This window comes from Anabrus simplex, chromosome 2 (assembly GCF_040414725.1).
Source record: "Anabrus simplex isolate iqAnaSimp1 chromosome 2, ASM4041472v1, whole genome shotgun sequence".
Classification (NCBI taxonomy): Eukaryota; Metazoa; Arthropoda; class Insecta; order Orthoptera; family Tettigoniidae; genus Anabrus; species Anabrus simplex.
In genome coordinates, this window is record NC_090266.1 from 1,098,917,171 (window position 1) to 1,098,940,205 (window position 23,035).

The following is a 23,035-nucleotide window of genomic DNA, read 5'->3' on the forward strand; positions in this document are numbered from 1 at the left end:
TCCATTAAAACTCTTCACTTTCTTGTTAGTCTGATGTCTGTCATTTTCTAATAATACTGTTCCTGGTTTTTATGTCTTTGGTGTGCCGATAATTCAAATACCACTGGAATGAGCTGGGATTGGACCTGCCAACTTGCGCTCAGAAAGCCAGTTCCACCATCTGTCACTTAGCATGGTTTCTTTATTCTTCTGTTAGTATTCGTATCTATTTGCTTGACTCACTGCCAAAGGAATATAAGACTTCCGTGCAAATGAAGTAATGTGAATAACTTCTCAATATACATTTGCACATCATGTTATCTGGTGATAAGGAAGGGTTCTTTTAGTCATTAAAGCAATGGTAGAATGGAATTTAGACTTCTGGGCATTATTAAAACAGTTGTGGAGTGCTTGTGAGGAAGCCAAACATGGACTTCTCTTTGTAAAATGTTAAAATCTGCAGTTTATCCTGCTTCACACAGCATAAACACAGAAGACTATGATTCTGGGCCATGAAGCATAAATTAAAACAACTTTCGATTGCTTCCACATGCTGCTATTCTGAAATTTTGTTCTACCACTAGATCTTCCTGAGCAATCATTTTCATATCACTTCTCAGTTCACGGTCACACTACTCAAGTCTTATGATTTTGTTCATTCATTCATTCATTCATTCATTCATTATTACCAATAAATACAACTCAGAAGTAGTTGCTCTGTAACAAACCAACTTGAAACGTCTCTCAGTTGTTCCTGTACATGTAATGAAATAAAGTCACATGATTTGATGTAACCATGTGCATTTGTATGCACGTACACATAATACAGTAATATGAGACTAATTTGTATACCATAGTTGCATGCTTCAAAATGCTTTCATTCTCATTCCAAAATTCATGCTAAAGTAAATTTAAAGAAGAAGAGAAAGAAACCAGTGCCATTCTTGTAGATATGTTCATTTCTACACAAAATCACATACAACATCAACAGTAGTAAATGTGAAGCTAGGAAAGGGCAAAATAGAAAGAATAAGTGATTTACGAAGACTCAAATATGATAGGAATACAGGCTCTATGGTAGGAAGACTAAGAATAAATATATACAGTATGCTTGTATATAGGGCAGAAGGGTGTTCAGAATGAAGAGACAATGCTACATTACGAATTAACTCTATGTGTACTGTGAGCATGAGTTTTGTTGAGCCCTGGTTTTAAGGTGAGGTGTGAACAGGGGGTAGAGAAGAGGGTCTTCAGCTTTTATTTCTGCAGTACTGCCAACCAAAGAGAGTGAAACAAATGGGGCAAATAGTAACTAAAGCTTAGTGTGAACAGCATTTACTTCATACGTTCAGGTTTACTTGATACATATAAGTGAAGAGAAAAAGAAATAGACATTTAAAAGAAATAGAGGCAATTTTAAAGGTGTGCAGTGCTGTAGATGTTTAAATCAATCAATCAATCAATCAATCAATCAATCAATCAATCAATCAATCAATCAATCAATCAATCAATCAATCAATCAATCAATACTGATCTGCATTTAGGGCAGTTGCCCAGGTGGCAGTATCCTATCTCTTGTTTTCCCAGCCTTTTCTTAAATGATTGCAAATAAATTGGAAATCTCCTTGGCAAGTTATTCCAATCCCTAACTCTCCTTCTATAATGAATATTTGCCCCAATTTGTTCTTTTGAACTCCAACTTTATCTTCATATTAGTGATGTGCGCGAGTGATGCCTGGAATCGCGGTACTCGACTCTTTTGAGTCCAGGCTCGGACTCGTTTCGCTTGCGAAGACTCGATTTTAGCATGACGTCACATGTTCGCTCTCTCGCCCGCTCTTGGATGGATGGAGCATAATATGTACAAATGGTCGCCAAGGTTTTATGGGATTCCGATGGACCGGAACGATATAAATATTCTTAATGAGTGAGCAAAATAAATAATCTGAATTTGATGATGACTTGCGAAAGATAATACTACAACTATATACGCATAATAAAGTATGAAAATATTCGTTCACGGCGTCTCTCACCCACTTCACTGAATATGCCCTATATTCTAATAATGATAGCATAGCTTCTCTGGTCTTGAGCCCAACTTGGCAGGTTCGATACTGGTTTAGTCCGGTGGTATTTGAAAGTGCTCAGATACGTCAGCCTCGTGTCGGTAGAATTGCTGGCACATGAAAGAACTCCTGGGTGACTAAATTCCGGCACCTCAGCATCTCCGAAAACCATAAAACTGTACGCAGTTGGACGTAAAAGTGGTGGTGGTGATTATTGTTTAAAGAGGAAGTACAACTAGGCAACCATCCTCTATATAGGCCTAACACTAATCAGAGAGAAAAAAGGAAGGGAGCAAACTCATAACATTATTATTATTATTATTATTATTATTATTATTATTATTATTATTATTATTATTATTATTTAAAAATCACTGTCACGGTGGCCGGCTCCATGGCTAAATGGTTAGAGTATTGGCCTTTGGTCACAGGGGTCCCGGGTTCGATTCCCGGCAGGTTCGGGAATTTTAACCATCATTGGTTAATTTCTCTGGCACGGGGGCTGGGTGTATGTGTTGCTTCATCATCATTTCATCCTCATCACGACGCGCAGGTCACCTACGGGAGTCAATTCAAAAGACCTGCACCTGGCGAGCCGAACCAGTCTTGGGATCTCCCGGCACTAAAAACCATACGCCATTTCATTTTTTTCACTGTCACGGTATGCCTACAATCGTCCGAGATGACAGGTGAATACTTTATACTTACATCATACTTAGGCGTCCGGAATGTGATGTACGTACACGAAGCAAATCATCAGACAGAACGTGATTCTGTTCTAGCTAAACAATGAACGCAATGAACAAAATACACCCTCCGTTTTGACGTTTATCATTGCAACACATGACTGTGCAAAGGAACAAAACCGAGTGTAGTCTTTAGAAGTTGAGCGAAGGTCGAAGAATAGCGGCGGGATGTGAGCAGTAGGCCTACTTTTTTTTTTTTTTTTTCTATTTGCTTTACGTCGCACCAACACAGAGAGGTCTTACGGCGACGACGAGATAGGAAAGGTCTAGGAAGTGGAAGGAAGCGGTTCTGGCCTTAATTAAGATATAACCCCGGCATTTGCCTGGTGTGAAAATGGGAACACACGGAAAGCCATCTTCAGGGCTGCCGACAGTGGGATTCGAATCCACTATCTCCCGGATGCAAGTTCACAGCCGCGAGCCCCTAACCGAACTGCGTGTTTCTGTGGTGATTTGTAGTGTAATGTGTTGTGTGAATATGACGAGGAGAGTGTTGGGACGGACACAAACACCTAGTCCCCGAGCCAGGAGAATTAATTAGAAGCGATTAAAATCCTCGAACCGGCTGGGAATCGAACCCTGGACCCTCTCAGCCAACGAGTTGGACAACAACAATAAGTGATACTACAACACATGTATGTTTCTGAACGCCCTATACATGTATCTTTGCAATAAATTCTCTGGCAGTAATATTGTCATTATTTCGCACAATATCATTACCGGTACAGGTTTTCCTACAAGGACGTCGCGGGAATAATATTTCATAGCTATCAACAAATCCCTGGTGGCTACTTCCAGGCTGCACAATAATAATAATAATAATAATAATAATAATAATAATAATAGAACGCTGCCGTTATCGACATTAGAAAAGGTCCCCACCATAGTGTGGAAACTGTCCCCATCCCACGCTCATCTTCGGTCCTACGTGTCTATCTTTCAAGTTGACGGTTTGTTAGTAAGTCATAAATATTTTGCCTATGAAGATAATAATTATCGTAACAATCAAATTATTGACGACCTATGACTCAATAAAACCAATCATCAGCAGCAAACATATTGCAATCCACATTACAAAAATATTCTATGAGTGACCCTGAATGCCACGCAATCCAGTGCAATAGATTATAGTTCTAAGACATGTCCACAGATAGCGACACTAGTATGCTTGGACTCGAGTCTGGAGTCGAGTATACCGATTCTAAGAGCACATTACTCGATTCCGTCGCTAGCCCATCACTACTTCATATTGTGATCTTTCCTTCTTTTAAAGACACCACTGAAACTTATTCGTCTACTAATGTCATAATAAAAATATAATGGTCCGTTATTGGACATTATAAATTTTCCAGCTAACTCATTCTTGGTTGCCTGCGTTTCGCCCTCATGTGCTAAGTTGGGCTCGTCAGTTGCGACTTAGCACACCTCTTCAAGACGCAAGGCTAGTGCATACCGTGGAAGCCACTGCATAAACTACTTGAAGCCACCAGTAGTGCCAATGCACTATGAGAGCTATGTCTTATTTCCAAAAATTGATGCCTGCCTGGCCATCAGATGATATAGATGTTGATTCCTATAGGGAACTTAAAATTTTTGTCCTGAATGAGTAAATTTATAATACCAAGATAATGGTCTGTTATTGGACATTATAAATTTTCCAGCTAACTCATTGGTATTATAAATTTACTCATTCAGGACAAATATTTTAAGTTCCCTATGGGAATCAACATCTATATCATACTAATGTCATTCCATACCATCTCTCCACTGACAGCTCGGAACATACCACTCATTCGGAACAAATATTTCAGGTTCCCTATGGGAATCAACATCTATAACATACCACTTAGTAGAGCTGCTCGTCTCCTTTCTCCTAAGTCTTCCCAACCCAAACTTTGCAACATTTTTGGAACGCTACTCTTTTGCGTAAGACCAATTTCATGTTTTTACCCAGACTGAACTTACCATTAGTATTTACAATTCTTGTATTTATTATCCACACCAATTCAATACATAAGATGTTTATTGTCCTAAAAGGACATTACAATACAAACGTTTATTGGTACATGTTTCGCTCGCTGTATCGAGCATCTTCAGCCATCTTTTATATGATTGTCTCAAGGTTAAGTCATTCATTAAGTTCTATTTACAATAAAGTTGCACATTAAAAATGTTTTACACAATAAAATGTCATTAAACTTAAAGAGGAAACAGGAAAAATTGACAATTAAAATGTCTCATTGATGGACTATACGTTAATTACATAATATTGATAAAATGTCGTCACTACTTAAAAGTAATTAAGAGAATTTGACAATTAAAATGTACTAGATGTTAATAACATACTATTGATGTCCAAGTCATAGTAAATATGCCAATTAAATTGGAAGATTTGGCTAATTCTCGTTTGATTCTTGATTTTTCCAAACACTGTTAGTGTATTTATCGAAGTTTCAATGTTCGTACGAAAATAGTAAAAGTTAAAAGGTTAAACTTGCGATATTTTTCCGTTGTGTTTTCATCAGTTGAGATCTACACCGTTATCTATATATATAAAATAAGAGTTTTGTCTGTACATTGCTCAGAATTTGAAAAGAATAGTATTTCTGTATCGGTCATGCCACAGTAACAAGGAAATGCATTTTTTACTTTTCCGTAATTTCTGTCTGTCTGTCTGTCTGTCTGTCTGTCTGTCTGTATGTATGTACACGCATCACGAGAAAACGGCTGAAGAGAATTTAATGAAAATCGGAATATAAAGTCAGGTGATGAACCACTACAATCTAGGCTATAAATTATTTTATTCACGCTGAGTGAAATGGTAGTTTAGGGGAAGACCTGAAATTTAATTCTCAAATATTTATGTTATTAGAGGTCGTGTCTTAAGGAAAATCGGTATGCAAAGTCGGGGTAATAGGTCGATGTAATCTAGGCCATAAATAATTGTACTCACGCTGAGTGAAATGGCAGTTCAGGGGAATGCCTAAAATTTAATTTTCAAATATTTATATTATTAGTGGTCGTATCTTAATGGAAATCGGTAGACACAGATGGGAAATAAGTCGCTGCAATATAGGCTATACATAATTGTATTCACGCTGAGAAAAATGGTAGTTTAGGGGAAGGCCTAAAATTTAATTCTCAAATATTTATTATGTTAGTGGTCGTATCTTCACGAAAATTGGTATGAAAGTCAGGGAATAAGTAGCTATAATCTAGGCCATCAATAATTTTATTCACGTTGAGCGAAATGGTAGTTTAGGGGAAGGCCTGAAATGTAATTCTCAAGTAAGTTATTTGTATTATTAGTGGTCGTATCGATAAATACTACATAACTAACATGACTTTAGTTATGTCGTAAGTTAGTAGTAGTTATGTAAGAAGTTATTAAATTTCCGATCACTTATGTCTTATACATTGTTACCGTACCGCATATTATCACAGAGATATTCATGGATTTGGATTTTTATTACTAAGTCCATATCAGCGCCGAGTCACGAGAAAATGGGTAAACAGAATTTAGTGAAAATGGGTATGTAAAGTCTGAGAATAAGGAACTGCAGTCTATGATATAAATAATTTTGTAAGACGCCCTAATATCACAGAGTCGAAAGAAAACTAATGTGAAGGCCTGCAATATAGAAAGCTCATAAACTTTATCAACAATAACATTACATTGACCATTGTTTGTTGTGATGTGCTTTTTGTCTTCTGTTTCCACTCATCCCTGATAGATAGGATTACTTCAGCGTACCAAGGTTTTTTTAAAATTTGCTTTAAGTCGCACCGACACAGGTAGGTCTTATGGCGACTATGGGATAGGAAAGGAATAGGGGTGTGAAGGAAGTGGCCTAGGCTTCAATTAAGGTACAGCCTGGTGTGACTGGTGTGAGAATGGGAAACCACGGAATACCATCTTCAGGGATGCCGGCAGTGGAGTTCAAATCCACTATCTCCCGGATGCAAGCTCACAGCTGCGCGCCTCTAACCACACGGTCAACTCACCTGGTCGTACCGAGTGTAACAGCCTGCCTGTATATTGGCGGGAAGTAGCTGGGGAGTTAGATAACTTTCTTCTTTAGCATGCCATTCCTCTGGTTCATACATTTTCTGATATTACTGGTACGTAACACACTGGTTCATCATAGCATCCGAGCTATTCAATCCCTACTCTGAGGCACTGATTGGCATGAGTGGTGTGCATATTTAACGGAATAATGACAGAGGAGTGTTCACGGCAGTCTGCGACCTGGTTATTCCAGCTCTGGATTTTTGGACTGTTAGATCGGCACCGTAGTACTGTTCGTTGAAAGTGAGAAAGTGTGCGGTTTTTCATTTGATCGAGTATTTTATATGATAACATTGCTTTCAATCGCTACATTCCTACTGACGTTTTTGTAATGACCTATGTTGAATTCAGTTAGGAAAACCACCAAGTCAGTCTTTCTGAGAATCCCGTAGCGAAGCACGGGTACATCAGCAAGTTAAGGGATAGTTCATTGGATGTTTATACTCTGTTGTATGCATCATACTTGTAGTCATCACAATCTTCAACTAATTTGAGTCAGCCTGAATTTACTGGTCAGTTTGTTACTAAGCTTGGTTGAAAGGGACGTCAAAATTATTACATAGACATGATGTGTTGTAACAACTCAAATCAGATGAAGATTGTGATGACTACAAGTATGATGCATACAAGAGAGTATAAACATCCAGTGAACCATCCCTTAATAATGGCGTAGATCTCAACTAACGAAAACACAACGGAAAAATATCGCAAGTAACCTTTTAACTTTTACTATTTTCGTATGAACATTGAAACTTCGATAAATACACTAACAGTGTTTGGAAAATCAAGAATCAAATGAGAATTAGACAAATCTTCCAAGTTAATTGGCATATTTACTATGACTTGGACATCAATATTATGATATTAACGTCTAGTCCATTAATGATACATTTTAATTGTCAATTTTTCATGTTTACTCTTTAAGTGTGATGACATTTTATATTGTAAAACATTTTTAATGTGCAACTTTATTGTAAATAAGACTTAATGAATGGCTTAACCTTGAGACAATCGTATAAAAGATGGCTGAAGATGCTTGATATAGCGAGTGAAACATGTACCAATTAACACTTGTATTGTAATGTCCCTTTAGGATAATAAACATCTTATGTATTGAATTGGTGTGGGTAATAAATACAAGAATTGTAAATACGCTACTCTTTTGTCGGAAATCATCCAGAACAAATCGAGCTGCTTTTCTATGGATTCTTTCCAGTTCTTGAATCAAGTAATCCTGGTGAGCGTCCTATACAGTGGAACCATACTGGGGTCTTACCAGAGACTTATATACCGTCTCTTTTACGTCCTTACTACAACACCTAAATACCCTCATAACCATGTGCAGAGATCTTATTTATCTTTATTTACAATCACATTTATGTGATTACCCCAATGGATATCTTTCCTTATATTAACACCTAGGCACTTACAATGACCCCCAAAAGGGACTTTCACCCCATCAACACACAACCCGACTTTCAACCCCGTTTATAATCATACCATTTCCTACTGTCCATCTCACAACATTATCGAGGTCATTTTGCAGTTGCTCACAATCTTGTAACTTATTTATTACTCTGTACACAATAACGTCATCTGCAAAAAGCCTTATCTCTGATTCCACTTCCTTACTCATATCATATTCATATTTATATATATATAAGAAAACATAAAGTTCCAATAATACTGCCTTGAGGAATTCCCCTCTTAATTATTACAGGGTCAGATAAGGCTTCACCTACTCTAATTCTCTGAGTTCTATTTTCTAGAAATATAGCCACCCATTCAGTCAATCTTTTGTCTAATCCAATTGCACTCATGTTTGCCAGTAGTCTCCCACGATCTACCCTACCAAATGCCTTACATAGCTCAATTGCAACACAGTCCATTTTACCTCCTGAATCCAAGATATATGCTATATATTGGTGGAATCCTACATGTTAAGCTTCAGTGGAATAACCTTTCCTAAACACAAACTGCCTTCTATCAAACCAGTTAATTTTGCAACAATGTCTAATATAATTAGAATTATGCTTTCTCAAAGCTTACATACAATGCATGTCAAATTGTGTGGCCTCTAATTTTCAGCTTTATGTCTATCACCCTTTCCTTTATACACAGGGGCTACTATAGCAACTCTCCATTCACTTTGTATAGCTCCTTCATGCAAACGATAATCAAATAAGTACATCAGATATGTTACTATATCCCAAACCATTTTCTTTAGTATATCCCCTGAAATCTTATCAATTACAGCTGCTTTTCTAGTTTTCAACTTTTGTATCTTATTGTAAATGTTGTTATCATAGGTAAAGTTTAATACTTCTTTAGTATTAGGCACCTCCGTTATCTGGACATTATACTTGTAACCAACAAACTTTACATACTGCCGACTGAATACTTCTGCCTTTTGAAGATCCTTGCATACACACTCCCTGTGTTCATTAATGATTCCTCCAATGTCCGTCTTCGGAGTTGGAAGGAAGCGGCCGTGGCCTTAACTAAGGTACAGCCCCAGCATTTGCCTGGTGTGAAAATGGGAAACCATGGAAAAACATCTTCAGGGCAGCAGCAGTGGGATTCAAACCCACTATCTCCCGGATGCAAGCTCACAGCCGCGCGCCCCTAACCGCATGGCCAACTTGCCCGGTCATGTTATCCTTCGCTGACTTCTTTGTTAGATTCAAATTCCTAGTAAGTTCCTTCAATTTCTCCTTACTTCCACAGCCATTTCTAACTCTTTCTTTCCAACCTGCACCTCCTGCTTAATCTCTTCACTTCTCTGTTATAATATAGTGGGTCTTTACCATTCCTTACCACCTTTCAAGGTACAAACCTGTTTTGACATTCCTCAACAATTGCTAGGGACCTTTAAAATTAGCATCTATTTTTCCAAAATTAGCATCTATTTACAAAGTTAAAATAATCGCATGGTATTATTAATTTTAACAATTCCAAGTTTATGAAGTGCAATTATTTTCCTTGGTTCACACACAATACAAATTCATTGTTCAAACGAAAGCAATGTCAGTACTTCGACATTGCTTTTTGTCAAATTGCACTGTCTGTCTGTAACCACTGCGTTGTAATGAGACAACATGCATCGCTATCTACATTGTTCGTTGGGGTTCACAACAACTCAAGACAGTATTTAGGAAATATGCTGAACTCTGTTTGAACTGCAGTTAATGCAAGCATGACATCACATTTTTCACTTTCTTTCATCTGGGTTTGAATTGCATGTTTCAGAGAAAAGTAACCAGACCAGATATAGTTTCATGAGAGATCTGTTACTCCAAACAATTTCTCAAGTTCATCTAATTTATCAGTGTTATTCAAAATTATATTTTTTGGATACAAAGCTTGAGAAATTGTCACAAAATTCTTATGGTTGGGGTCTTTAGCTTTCAATGTGGCTAGCTTGCACTGTGAAGAATGAGCAGCTTTACAAATGTGTCTCTACATGCAGCCTGCTGCAGAGGAGCGAGCTTAATCAAAGCATCATTCGTTGCCGCAGAAAAATTCCCCTCACTAATGAAGGTAAAACTGGTGTCAAGGTTGTGCAGTTTGGGGTAAAGGAGATGAGAGTTAGGATACAGAGATCCTTCAAGTTCAGTAAGGTCAACCAATCCAGATGCATGATATGTGACAAAAACCATGTAGGAGTGAAGCCTGTTCACTTCTCAGTCACTCAGGTCAGTCAGGTACTTAATACCACAGTTGTTGATGTCTTTCATGTCAGACATCTTGAAAAATATAACAACATCAGTAAAGTAAGCACTCAAATAGAAGACAGCCTGAAACCAGCTACTCCATCGGGTTATGACAGGTGCAGGAAAAAGCTTTGCTTCCTTTGAAGCACCATATTTTGATGTTGTATGTTCAGTCCGTCAGCGATGCCGCTGGTGGGATGCTCAACACCTCTGCCATCAGCTGTCATAGATGGCCTAGGCATCACTTAAGAGGCGTACTAGGGAAATGAGGAGTGAGGTACTTTCCCGTTGCTTTCCTCACCGAGCCAGAGTTGCTATTACATATCAGTCTGCCAAGCCCACTGAAATGCATATACCAACCGACCCTATGAGCAACATTTTCACACCATTCATAGCAGGGACTGGCTGCATAAGGATTGGCATTACTAGCATCGCTCATACCTCAGTCACTTTCATATTGTCAAAGCCAAGGATAAGACAGAGACAGATCTATGAAAGTAACAAAATTGCTCTAGGCTATACCAGAAGACATAGTGCACTGTATACACTAGGTCCTGCCAGCAAAGGCATACTTTGATGTTAAAAATTGTAAATAATTATATTTTCACTTTCTTATGTTCAAAAATGCAAACTGTACCATCGCAAGCACATGATTTAAATCTGTCATCACTGCGACCCAACTATTGTCAACCAAGCTGATCTTATGTGCCCAGCACTGTACATGCATTAAATGCTCCCCTACGACCACATTTATTGTTTCATAATACCGGGTCATGTACGGGGCATTGTCACTAACAAACACTTTAACTGCATCATATGGTACACTATAACTGTGCAGAGCTTCTAAAACAGCACGAGAGCAGTTTGTAGCATTTCCTGCATCAAGATAGTTCACAGAAACAACATCAGCTCAATTTTTGATCCGGCTGGGACTTGGAATATGATAATAAAAACACAATGGCTCATTCTATCTGTAGTTTCATCACAGAGTATGTTTATGTTCTTCCCCACTAGAGCCTCTGCTGTTCTTTTCTGGTGGTCAGATGCAACTTCTAGAAAGGAAGAAAGACCTCAAATTATAACAAAATAATTTAAAATTACTGAATCAATTAGGTATGGGTAAGATAGTTCTATATGGAAATTGCATTCAAATGTGGTATCCTTCGAATCTGCGCGTGGTTTCAGTGTCGTAATACTTAAACTGTACCCCATCAATGAAATCAAAACTTATCCAATCAATATACTTCATGTAGAGTTCTCACATATGGCAGCTCTTCATTTGAAAACTCAGTAATCCAGGCTCTTAGCTCTTTGCTTTACAGCTTTTCCAGAGATATATTTGCTTTGACAAATACTTCAACCGTGCGTTTCGAGAAGTTATCTCTGGAAATTTTTCGTCGTTTACAACTAGCTAACTGTGTAAGCACAGAAGATTGCTTTCTTTGAGATGTACTAGCAGCAGGGGTTGAACTTTCGTTATTGCATCGGTTACCCACATGTTTCACAATGCTATCTTTTTTTCCACCCAGCTCGGCAATTACAATACTAGCAAAACACTGTCGCTGAATCTGTGGCATATAAACCATCCTTTGCATATTGCTGAGCCCTTTCGTGCGCAGTTTTTGCCGTACGCCCCATAACCTAAACGATCGCTCGACTTTCTACTCTTCAGTAATTTCAATTTTGAACAACTGGAAAACAACGCTGCGTCTCATCTCGTTATTTCCATGACACTCAATTTACATTTCGATAAGAATCGATACAGATCTTATTCTCCTTGCTATTCCCATTGTAAATATCAAATAAAGTCAGCAAGCAGCAATCGATCGGCTACTTTTCTTCATCGATCACAACGATTTAAAGTGCATCATATTTTGAGAATTTCTGACAATTTTGCCAAAAAATGTCTTCACTAGTAAAATAGCACATTTTCACAGAATTCACACCAAAATCACATATTCATACTAATTTCGCATTTTGGGTCACAAATTGCATTTTGTTGCACTTCTATTTATGCGTAAAAATTATTTTATTCCACATTAGAATTACTGTAGGCTTGGATTCAGTACAAGATTCAAAAATTCACATTTATCACAAACGCAATTTTTTCAGGTCCCTAACAATTGCTTTAAACATTTTAATTTACCAATTTCCACTTATCCACTTTTTAAAAACTCCCTCATGCCTGTTTTATCAGCCATATGGTACTTCCCAAAAGTCCTACTTTTAAGACCTTCCTTTCTATCACATTTATTTTTAACTATGACAAAAACAGCTTCATGATCACTAATGCCATCTATTACTTTGGTTTCTCTATAGAGCTCACCTGGTTTTACCAGCACCACGTCCAGAATATTCTTCCCTCTAGTTGGTTACATCACTTTCTGAATTAACTCTCCTTCCCATATTAACTTATTTGCCATTTGTTGGTCATGCTTCCTGTCATTTTCATTACCTTCCCAATTGACATTTTGTGGTCCCGAGAACCTTTTGCAATAACGTGACAAAAATGTAAGTAGGAAATCGTAACTAATCCTGAGTCTTCCCTAAAATGTTCTATTTCTCACATTAAATATAAAGTCACAAAAAAAATACTAACAGATCAAGATATTGGACTCTGTGTGTAATCTGCACATGAGTTTTGTTGAGCGCTGGTTTTACGGGTAAGTGGGAATGGGGCAGAGAAGAGGGTCACTTCAGCCTTTAGTTCTGCAGTACTGCCAACCAAAGAGAGTGAAGAGTTTCATGTAATCAGTGACAAGGCAAATTATGGGGAAACAGTTCCATCTTTGCAATTGTGCTGTAAACCATAAATGGAATATCTGTTGAGAAGAATGACAACTGGAGTTCTCCTCAGCCGTCAAGTACCTTGGATTACAACTTAATTGTTCACTCACATTTACAGGACGTTACCATTCCATCAGCGTGAAAGTGAGAGGAACAGTTTAATTATGATGTTAACAGGGTCTCTTGGGCAGTATATCCAGCAACTGAGTGAAATATGGCATTGGCAGTCTTGTTCTCTACAGCTGAGTAGGCTTGCCCTACATGGGTCAACTCTGTGGATTCCAAGAAAGTGGATTCTACCTTGAATGAACCATGTCATATAGTCTCTGGATGCCTCAGACCAACTAATGTCAATAAGATATACCACAGCTGTGGTATAGTACCACCAACTGTTCAACGGCAAGTAGCAACTGAAACTGAGAAAATGAAACAAGAAGTGGACAATCACTATCCTCTGCATGACCACCAAGCAGTAAGAAAACATCTCAGATCATGGAAGAGTTTTCATGAACAGCATCAAGCCTGCAACAGTTAAACCAAACGCTCTCGGAACCGGTAATGGAGCAACAGTCGACACTACCAGACTGGAATAAGCCACTCCTGGCACACAACCATGGCCAGTATAAAGGACTTTTAGTAGGATAAGAACTGGTATAGGAACAATTAGGGCCACCCTGAAGAAACAGAGCTATGCACAAAATTATGCCTGTAACTGCAGTCCTTTAAAAGATCTGGAGCATCTGTACCACTGTCCAATTTGCCCTGGGGAAACTCAGTTTAGAGGGTTTGATATAGTCAGTGACAAGGCTGTAGTAGCTGCTACAAACCGAAGTGACTTCAACATTTGATCAGAATCAAATATGATCATCGTCGTCATCGTCATCATGGGAAAACTTCTGCTACAAGGGGGCCATATTTTGTTCCTAGGTTTATGAAAATGAAGTGTTTGATCCAATCTCATAGTTCACTCTGCGATAGAACTTTTAGAACATAGATCATATATCAATATATTGTACTGGGAAATGATTTTTGGGTTTGAGCATGGGAAGGATCTCAGGTAGTGTCCGGTGTTTTTTTTTTTTTTTTGGAACAGGTACAGAGACAGATAGTATCACAGGGCGAATAATAGATGGTAATTCTTTTTTCTATAAAATTTATTAATAATAGCCACAGATATATCACCCTGCACTTGCAACTCAATTCGGTAGTTAATATTTGCCAAAATGTAAAAGAAAAGATTTATGTTATGATTTTCTTGACGTCCGCTTGCTTGAGAATTTCAAAAATAATTATTGTTCTTGTATAGATCATGAATAGCCTACAGTCTTTCTAAATGTTAAACCACACACATATTACTTAGCTACCTTGGAAATTGTCGGTTCATCATTTATGGTGCTGACCTACAGTCTTTCTAAATTTTGAAACACAAAATAAACACACACTTGCCATGGAAAGTTTGATAAATTAAATATTTGAACTCTTGCAGTATGTCTTTCAGTTTTTTTAAATTGAAAAAATGAAACGAATAAAGCACTTCAATTAATTAATGACTTAGAAAGGAATTTACAGCAAAATATGAACTTTTAACTGACGATGAAATTATGAATTAATATCCACACGCAGCACTTGTACGAACACTGTACTGAACAAAGTGCTTGGTAAAAAGTCAGTCAGTTGTGATTACTCACTCACATTACAAGAAGATCTGCTTACTAATGTTGGAGTTGTGCTGTACGGTGTCTGGAACATTCCGCGGAGTGCGGACGAAGACTCGAACTCAGCACCGGCGAAGTTCAGTGAAGATACCACGTCAATCTCCCTCATCAACGTCCCTCGATGGGTACCATAACTGAAGAAACCATGTAAATCCCTCGTTGGAAGCGACATTTAATGTAGCAGGATCTCGTAGCACTTTTGCCAAGATTTCCGTTGTTCTTGGAAGTAATGTCGGAACACGGAAAGTTCAATTGGCACTATTGAATTCACAAATATTGTGGATATTAATATTACACACCGTCGTAATGCACAGTTCTATTTTTATATTGATTTAACGGCGTTGAATTAACATTCACAGTCCATGCTGCAGAAACCACAGTTTTTATATACACAGTTCATAAGCACTTGAAAACGTGATCTATCACAGTTTCTATCACAGTCTCTGAACAAATATTATTAACAGATTAAGGCAGTTTTATGGTTGTATTCACACCACACTAGTCCGTACTACTTAATATTATTGAAAAATGTCCTTAATGTTCACTGGATTTCTCACCGTAGTGATCGAAATATTGAGACAGTGCACAATGAAAATAGTTAATTTTTACCCTGTTACGGGACGAATGTTGAGTAAATACAGTCTCACACAGTTCACTGTAAGGGAAATATGTCTTAGAAGTGGTTTTAAATTACGATTTCAGTTTACCACACGCAATGATTAATGATAATAGCACAGTTTAGAATTATGTGGAATTACTACAGTTCACAGTGTCGTGTTTTAGTCGGTGAAATATTAGACACTTCAATTGTTACTTCCTGTTATAGCTTCATCTTTATAATAAATTTGCAAGGATTATATCACGCTAATTCACCTTGAAAAACGTCTAGAATCTTACAGTCGTCGCGGCGCAGCAGAAACTTCACGTACGGTACGACGTCCTTTTACTATTACAACAGCGTTTCAGTATGGCCACTATTATGTCCTCGCGAATCGCGATGGAGCATACTTTCTACACACACTGTGCACACATGACTCTGTACACGGGACTGCACTGACTATGGCCTTGGCCCAGTGGCCTATATATACACATCTGGTGGGCAGCGCTTGGAATCAGATGATGAGGGGCAAGTATTTCTCCCAAACTTTAAATTGTCATATCTCGGAAACCACTGGACGGATTTACTTCAAATTTGCAGGGTTTTACTTCCAGAACATTAGCTATAAATTGGTGTTAGTCTCATGTTAATCGGTCCAGGCGTTAAAAAGTTCGTAAAAATATAATCGAGAAACTTCAGTAGGGGAAGTAAGCTTCAGGCGGCGGTGACGTCACTTGACCTTACTTGACTTGCCTTCTGCCTCGTGTCGTGCAGTAGGTACGAGAACATTCTCTCATACAGCTGTTCATGCAGCGGAACTGAATTGTATGCTAGAAAATAAAATTTATAATTTATATGTGCCAGGGCCTATGCCTTCCTGGTACAATATGCTTAGATCTCCTATCTAAAGTGAATGTCATACAAAGGGGCTTTTCAGCCCCAGTGGCAAGCAAATTATTATGAAACTCAATTAAATACGAGAATGCTGCTAGTACCTCTTACTCAACATCTAGGATGTTGAAACAACTTTAATTCATCAGGTACGGAAAATATGTTAAGTAATTAACATTTTAGCATTGCTCAAACATTATCACAGTAGGTTATTTTCTGCAATTTGGAGAATCATTGGGATGGGATGCATAAAATGATTTGATTTTACTGATAGTACTAATACTATTTTCCAGTATAAGTAGTAGCTCGTTCTTTAGAATTGCTGAGCAGGAATATCAAATGGTGCTTCTTGTTTTCAAAGTCACAGCATTCTGCCACTTTGGCTATTATTTTTCTGCCTTTGTTGTGCATGGTTGTATGAGTACCCTTTAAGGTGAGAGATGTAGAAATAAATGATGCCACAAAGCTAGATGCAAATGGAGGATTGTGGAGGAGGTGCATATTTAATTCACAGAGGCTAGTAGACTGAATGCTAAAAGGCATAACAGTCTATAATGATGACTTATATTTTGTATGAAGAGAGTTGGGAAGTAATTGGGTGAAAGTAATCCAAATACTCTTCATGAATAATAATAATAATAATAATAATAATAATAATAATAATAATAATAATAATAATAATAATAATAATAATAATAATAATAATAATAATAATAATAATAATAATAATAATTTTTAGTAATTCTTACTTGTAATCATTACTTTTTACACTGCTGGGGATGTTCTAAGAATTAAACACAGGTATTCCTTTAAGTGCCCCATACAGCATCTTTTCCCCCCAAGAGGTTGAGGTTTAGTGATGGGAAATTTAAGAATCAATTATTTGTACAGTAAACAGCAAATTATTTGAAATTCTAGAAGTTACTACGTAAAGTAAAAAATAATTTTGAAAATTCCAAGGTATCATCATGTTTGGTCTCACCTAGTGATGACAGCTAGAGTGTGTCTATGATATAAGGAGAACACAATGAAATACCTGCACTATCTTTTTCTTTACTAACTTTATTCTTAAGAAGGAAGCCCTACTTTCCAATGTCAACTCCGTTAAATGTAACTTAAAAGCTTTGAAGTCTACCAACACACAAGTTAAATATATAATTACAATATAACATACCTGTAAAAGAAAAACAACACATTATTAAACAATGAATACACACTAAACAAAGAATGACATGTTTCGTTCTTTAAAGAACATCATCAGATTCTAACAAGTCACACTCAAATATTAAGAATATTTATGTTTATTTCTGTTTAATAGTTAGGAACTTCAAATCTGGAACTTATCTTAATGGTGTCCTCCTTTGTTTCTACTCCAGCAATCACTGTGAGATTTTTGGAAACCATTGCTCTGTCACTGTGGTCTTCTTTTGTTTGTTTTGTTTTTACCCACGCCAATGACAGAGCAATGGTTTACATAAACCTCACAGTAAATGCTGGAGTAGAGAAAAAAGGAGGACATCATTAAGATAAGTTCCGGATTTCAAGTTCCTACATATTAAACAGAAATAAACATAAATATTCTAAATATTTGAGTGTGACTTGATAGAATCTGATGATGTTCTTTAAAGAATGAAACATATCATTCTTTGTTATATGGTGTGTATTTTTATAACTTGTTTAATAATGTGTCTTTTTACAGGTATGTTTTTGTGTAATATTTATATTTAACTTGTGTGTTTGGCAGACTGGAAATCTTTTAAGTTACATGTTACTAATTTTGATATTACTCCAGCCCCATGTGAAATAAAGTCAGTGCTTTTCATAAGACTGGCATTTTATGAAGTAATTGTAATTGTAGTGTTGAATTTGTAAATTTAATTGATAAAATATTTCTCAGGTAATTGTAATTCAGCCCAATTACTTGTTTCTTGCACTTTTTCCATCACTGTATATGTACTTACACACTGCCTGATAAAAAAAAAGTTAAGCACCTAGGAGTGGTCCAATATTATCCTATTTTGGTATACATACATACCATTGATTTGTGATTAAATGATAAGATTTACAAAGATCTGTAATGTGTAGAACGCCCACCAGAGTGCATTTGCGATGGCACCGTCCTGTTGTTGATAAGTTGTCACCAGTCAACTGCTGTGAGACAGACAGTTAAGCAAGATGTGCAGAGAGGACTACGTACAGTACAAAGCACCCACGATGCCTTGCGAACGCGTTAGACAGCCTATCCACCAACTGACAGCATTTGACAGAGGTCACATTGTGGGACTGCATGACGCTGGTTGGTCATATCGTGCAATTGCCAGGCATGTTGCCCATTCAGATGTCACAGTGGCCCGATGCTGGACTCAATGGGTACGTGAGGGCACCTAATCATGTCGTGCAGGTTCGAGTCGACCAAGAAACACCATCCCGAGGGAGGACCGTCGTATGGTGCGCCAAGCATTGCAGGATCCCATAAGATTGGCACCCGCCATCTGCGAACATGTACTGGAGAATCTACAACATCCTGTGAGTTCCCGCACAATGTCTCAACAACTCACATCCGTTGGATTGGGGTCCTACTGCCCCATGCGTTGGTTGCCCTTGACACTAGAACACCAACGCCTGCGAGGCATGGACAGAGGACGACTGGCGTTGCATAATGTTCAGTGATGAGGCCTGCTTCTTAATAACCTCCAATGACCATCATGTGCAGATTTGGAGGCATCAAGGGCAGAGGGCAGATCCTGCCCATATTGTGGAAACACACACAGACAAATCCCTGGCATCATAGTGTGGGGAGTCATAGGATATGTGGATATGCGTTCAGATCACTCTAATAGTGCTTCAGCAGACTTTGACGGCACAGCGATATGTCACAGACATTCTGCGTCTGCACGTCCTACCCCATATGGAACAGCACCCTAGGACAGTGTTCCAACAAGATAATACATGTCCACACACAGCATGTGTATCTATGGACTGTCTAGAGCATGTTGAGTTTCTCCCATGGCCAGCGAGATCCCCGGACCTCTCCATCATTGAACACGTGTGGGATGGGGACTCTGTCCCAGTACAAACCTGCGGGATTTAGAGGGACAGCTATAACAACTGTGGATGAACTTGCCTCAGGAGAGGATCCAAAGATTGTTTGACACCATTCAGAACCACATAAGGATGCACAAGCACGCACGCACGCGCGCGCGCACACCCACCCCTTACTGACCTGGCGCCGACATTCCACCTGTAACTGCCAATGGCTTTGTCTATTTCATCTCATACTGTAATCAGTTCATTAAAGGTACATGGTCTGGAAAGGTACAGGGTCTTTCAGCATATGCAGTTTCATTCACTTTCAACCACTCTTTCTGGGTGCTTAACTTTTTTGTCAGGCAGTGTAGCCTATATTATTATTATATACATTTTATGGCCTTCATTGGACCACTCTAGCCAACTGTACACAAAGAATTTTTCAGTTTCCTGTCAGCCCAGTACCTCTTTATTCTCTCAGATCTTATCTTTTTTTCTTCATCGGAAATCATCCTTCCTATTGTTTGTTGATTGTGATTTGCAGTCTGGTTTGTTTGTCTGAGAGTTTCCTGATTATGTCAGTTTTGTTTCTTAGGTCTTCCACTGTAATTTGTAGTTCATCCATATCTTCCTTGATTTCTGTAATATACTTAATGTTGCACTTACTATTCCATAATCTTTCTATTATTCTCCTGATGATCCTCTTCTCTGGTGTCCTGATTAGATGTCTAAAAATATGAAATGCGTTTCTCCCTGATTGCACTCATTACTGGTTCTGTTTCTTGATAGACTGTTTCATTCGGAGCTACTCTCCAGTGTTCATCTTTTTGTATGATTTTTTGATGCACATTCTAATGATTCTTCCCTTTATCTTGAGTATTTTGTCTGTTTGTGCAGTGTTAGTTGTTTTGAAGATGGTTTCGCTTGTGTACGTTATTTCTGGTTGAGTAACTGTTTTGTAGTGTTTTAAATTTGTTGCTACTGACAGGCCCTTTTTGTTGTAGGTATTCTTGGTGACAAATTGTGCTCTCGTCAATTTATTTATTCTGTTATGCCATGTTGGCTTTTAGTTGAGGTTATATATTATGTTTAGCCTATATACTGTGACCGTATCATCACAATTAATAATTATTTTAAGTTATATGCTTGGGAAGGAAGCGGGCAGCAAGCTTTCTTTGTGCGGATGTTGGGAGCAGTATCAGATTGCCCAACAGAACGCCCGTCAGAGCGGTGCCTTACACACCCAGTGGGTGGCTTAGGAAACCCCGAACTAGGCACACGTCATAGAAGAAGCAGCAGCAGAAGAACACTATTTTAGTGACTCCATATTGAAAACAAATGCCAGCGTACAGCGATGCCAAAGTGATCGGGCCAATTTTAATAGACTTTCGGCTTAAATAAGGCCTGATTAACCAAAATGCATCTGTCAGAGCAGTAGAAAGAATATTGGATAAATTTTGAAATCAGGAGCTATGGTAGAAGAGATTCTCCAAGGTAAATGCGCTTAAAAACAGCTTACGTAACAGGCTTGGCGTACTGACACTTCTGGTGAAGCCAGATGCCTTCGGGAATTCCTCATTTCCCCTCCGAGCTTATTAATTAATTGCTGCAAATCCGCCGATCATATTCAACTCCGCACGGCATAGTGCACTTGTGAATAACCGAGTCACACAATCTGGCGTATTGCTGAATTCCACAGGCTGGTTGATCTAGGAGATGTGAAAATAAGGGAGGGGGCGAGGTTCGCCGGCCACCCCTACCCCTGGTTTGCCTATAAGTTTTTGCACTTCCCAGGGGACAAGAGCAGTCGTGAAGGAGCTTTCGATGTGAAAAGACGGCCGGTTCGCTATCGAATTTGCCGCTCCTTTGTATATGAAGTGAACAAAGCGGGAGTGAATTTTCAGTGTTTTTCTCTTCTATTTTGGTGATAGACAACGAAAGATTATGATAATGAGACGTACCTGATATATTGGCCGCGATGTAGACTGTAAGTTCATGAAATATGAAGTAGGTTTTGTATAGAAAGTGATTACACGATAGTATGCAGAACTTCTGTCGAAGAACGCTCTAGTAAACTAATAATCAGTAGTTGTTAAAGAGAACAATTGGTAGGGATAGAATCATGGTATTCGAAGACCTATTCGGAAAAGGAAAGATAGATGTCTGACGAGGAACTGTGTAATTCTACATTAATTTATGAACAAAGCTTAGGGAGAGATTATTGTACTGATTATCAGGCGGAGAGAAGTGTTCCCGAACTAATAAACTAGATAGAAGATAGGGATAAATACAGTTGACTAGCGTCACGACTTTATGTGGCGAAAAATCTGAACCATGCGAATGCTGAGAATGTCCGTCTTAGCTGTGTCATAATTGAAGTAGACTAGCTGAAATTAGCCATTATCAACACGGAAACGTCGGTGGTTAAGGAACGAGTTTGTGGAAGTGAATGATGACGAGTGAATAAGAAGCCTGTAAATGTGTGGTAGCTATAATATATTTTCAGTGATCCCTGTGCTATTCAAAATGGATTACGCAAGAAACCATATGGAACTTCTAGATCCCAGGACTCCAAGAGCCAGCACCATGGAATAAGTCAACATGGGTAGGCCCCCGGAACGCCGGATGGGGCCGAAGACATCAAACCGTTGAGTACCAAGTTATGTTTCTACTCCAATGCTAGTATTTCCCTTTGTAAATAACAGTAATGTAAGGATAGGGTTATTAATAATATGATCTAATAGGCTAGCCCCGCTTAGAATGGTCGGGAGATCCTTTATTCATTTTGTTTCAATTAATTACAGATGGAAAGGGAGTGATCCAATGTCAGTGTATAGAATTTGGAACCCCTTTTAGTGGCTATATTTGCATGTTGTCATAGTTTTGTTTATTTAGTGCTGAGAAGGAATTGAGGGGGAAAAAGGAATACAAATTCGTGTAGATTAATGTTGTAGACCTCACCTGAGCGATTGCTTAAGTCAAGCAGGGATTAGCAGGTGACAGAGTCATTAACAAGTGCCCGCATAAAAGAAAGATTGGGAATAGAGTCAGCACTATAGTCGTAAATGTAGAATCAGTAGTTTGTTGCATGTTAGTGTAAGCTTTGGCTGCAACTGAAGATGTTTGAGAATTGCTGTGCTGAGGTTTGAACGCTTGCCCCCCACTACACTAGTGAGGTTACGTGTAGAAGCTCTGTTTAGCGTTTAGCAGGATTTTAATAATTTAATTTTTTTTAATGATTATTATTATTATTATTATCATCATCTCTTTTAATATATGTTTGATCGATGATTTCATGCCGATCTATTTAAATGGCAGGTTAGTTTGATGCCAGGTACACAATCTCGGCCCAAACGGGAGAGATTAGGAGGCATTGTCCTTCGGTGAACGGCGATCGAAAGTGTGAACTAGGTTATGAGAAGAAATGAGTGGTTAAATTACAAC

General features: G+C 38.2%; 1 protein-coding gene across 1 annotated transcript in view; it reads right to left on the bottom strand.

Annotated features, from left to right (window-relative positions):
* The window catches only part of LOC136864721 (protein FAM135A), a 570,393-nt gene that overhangs the window by 170,604 nt on the left and 376,754 nt on the right, over nt 1-23,035 (bottom strand). The gene's annotated exons all lie outside the window — the stretch shown is intronic.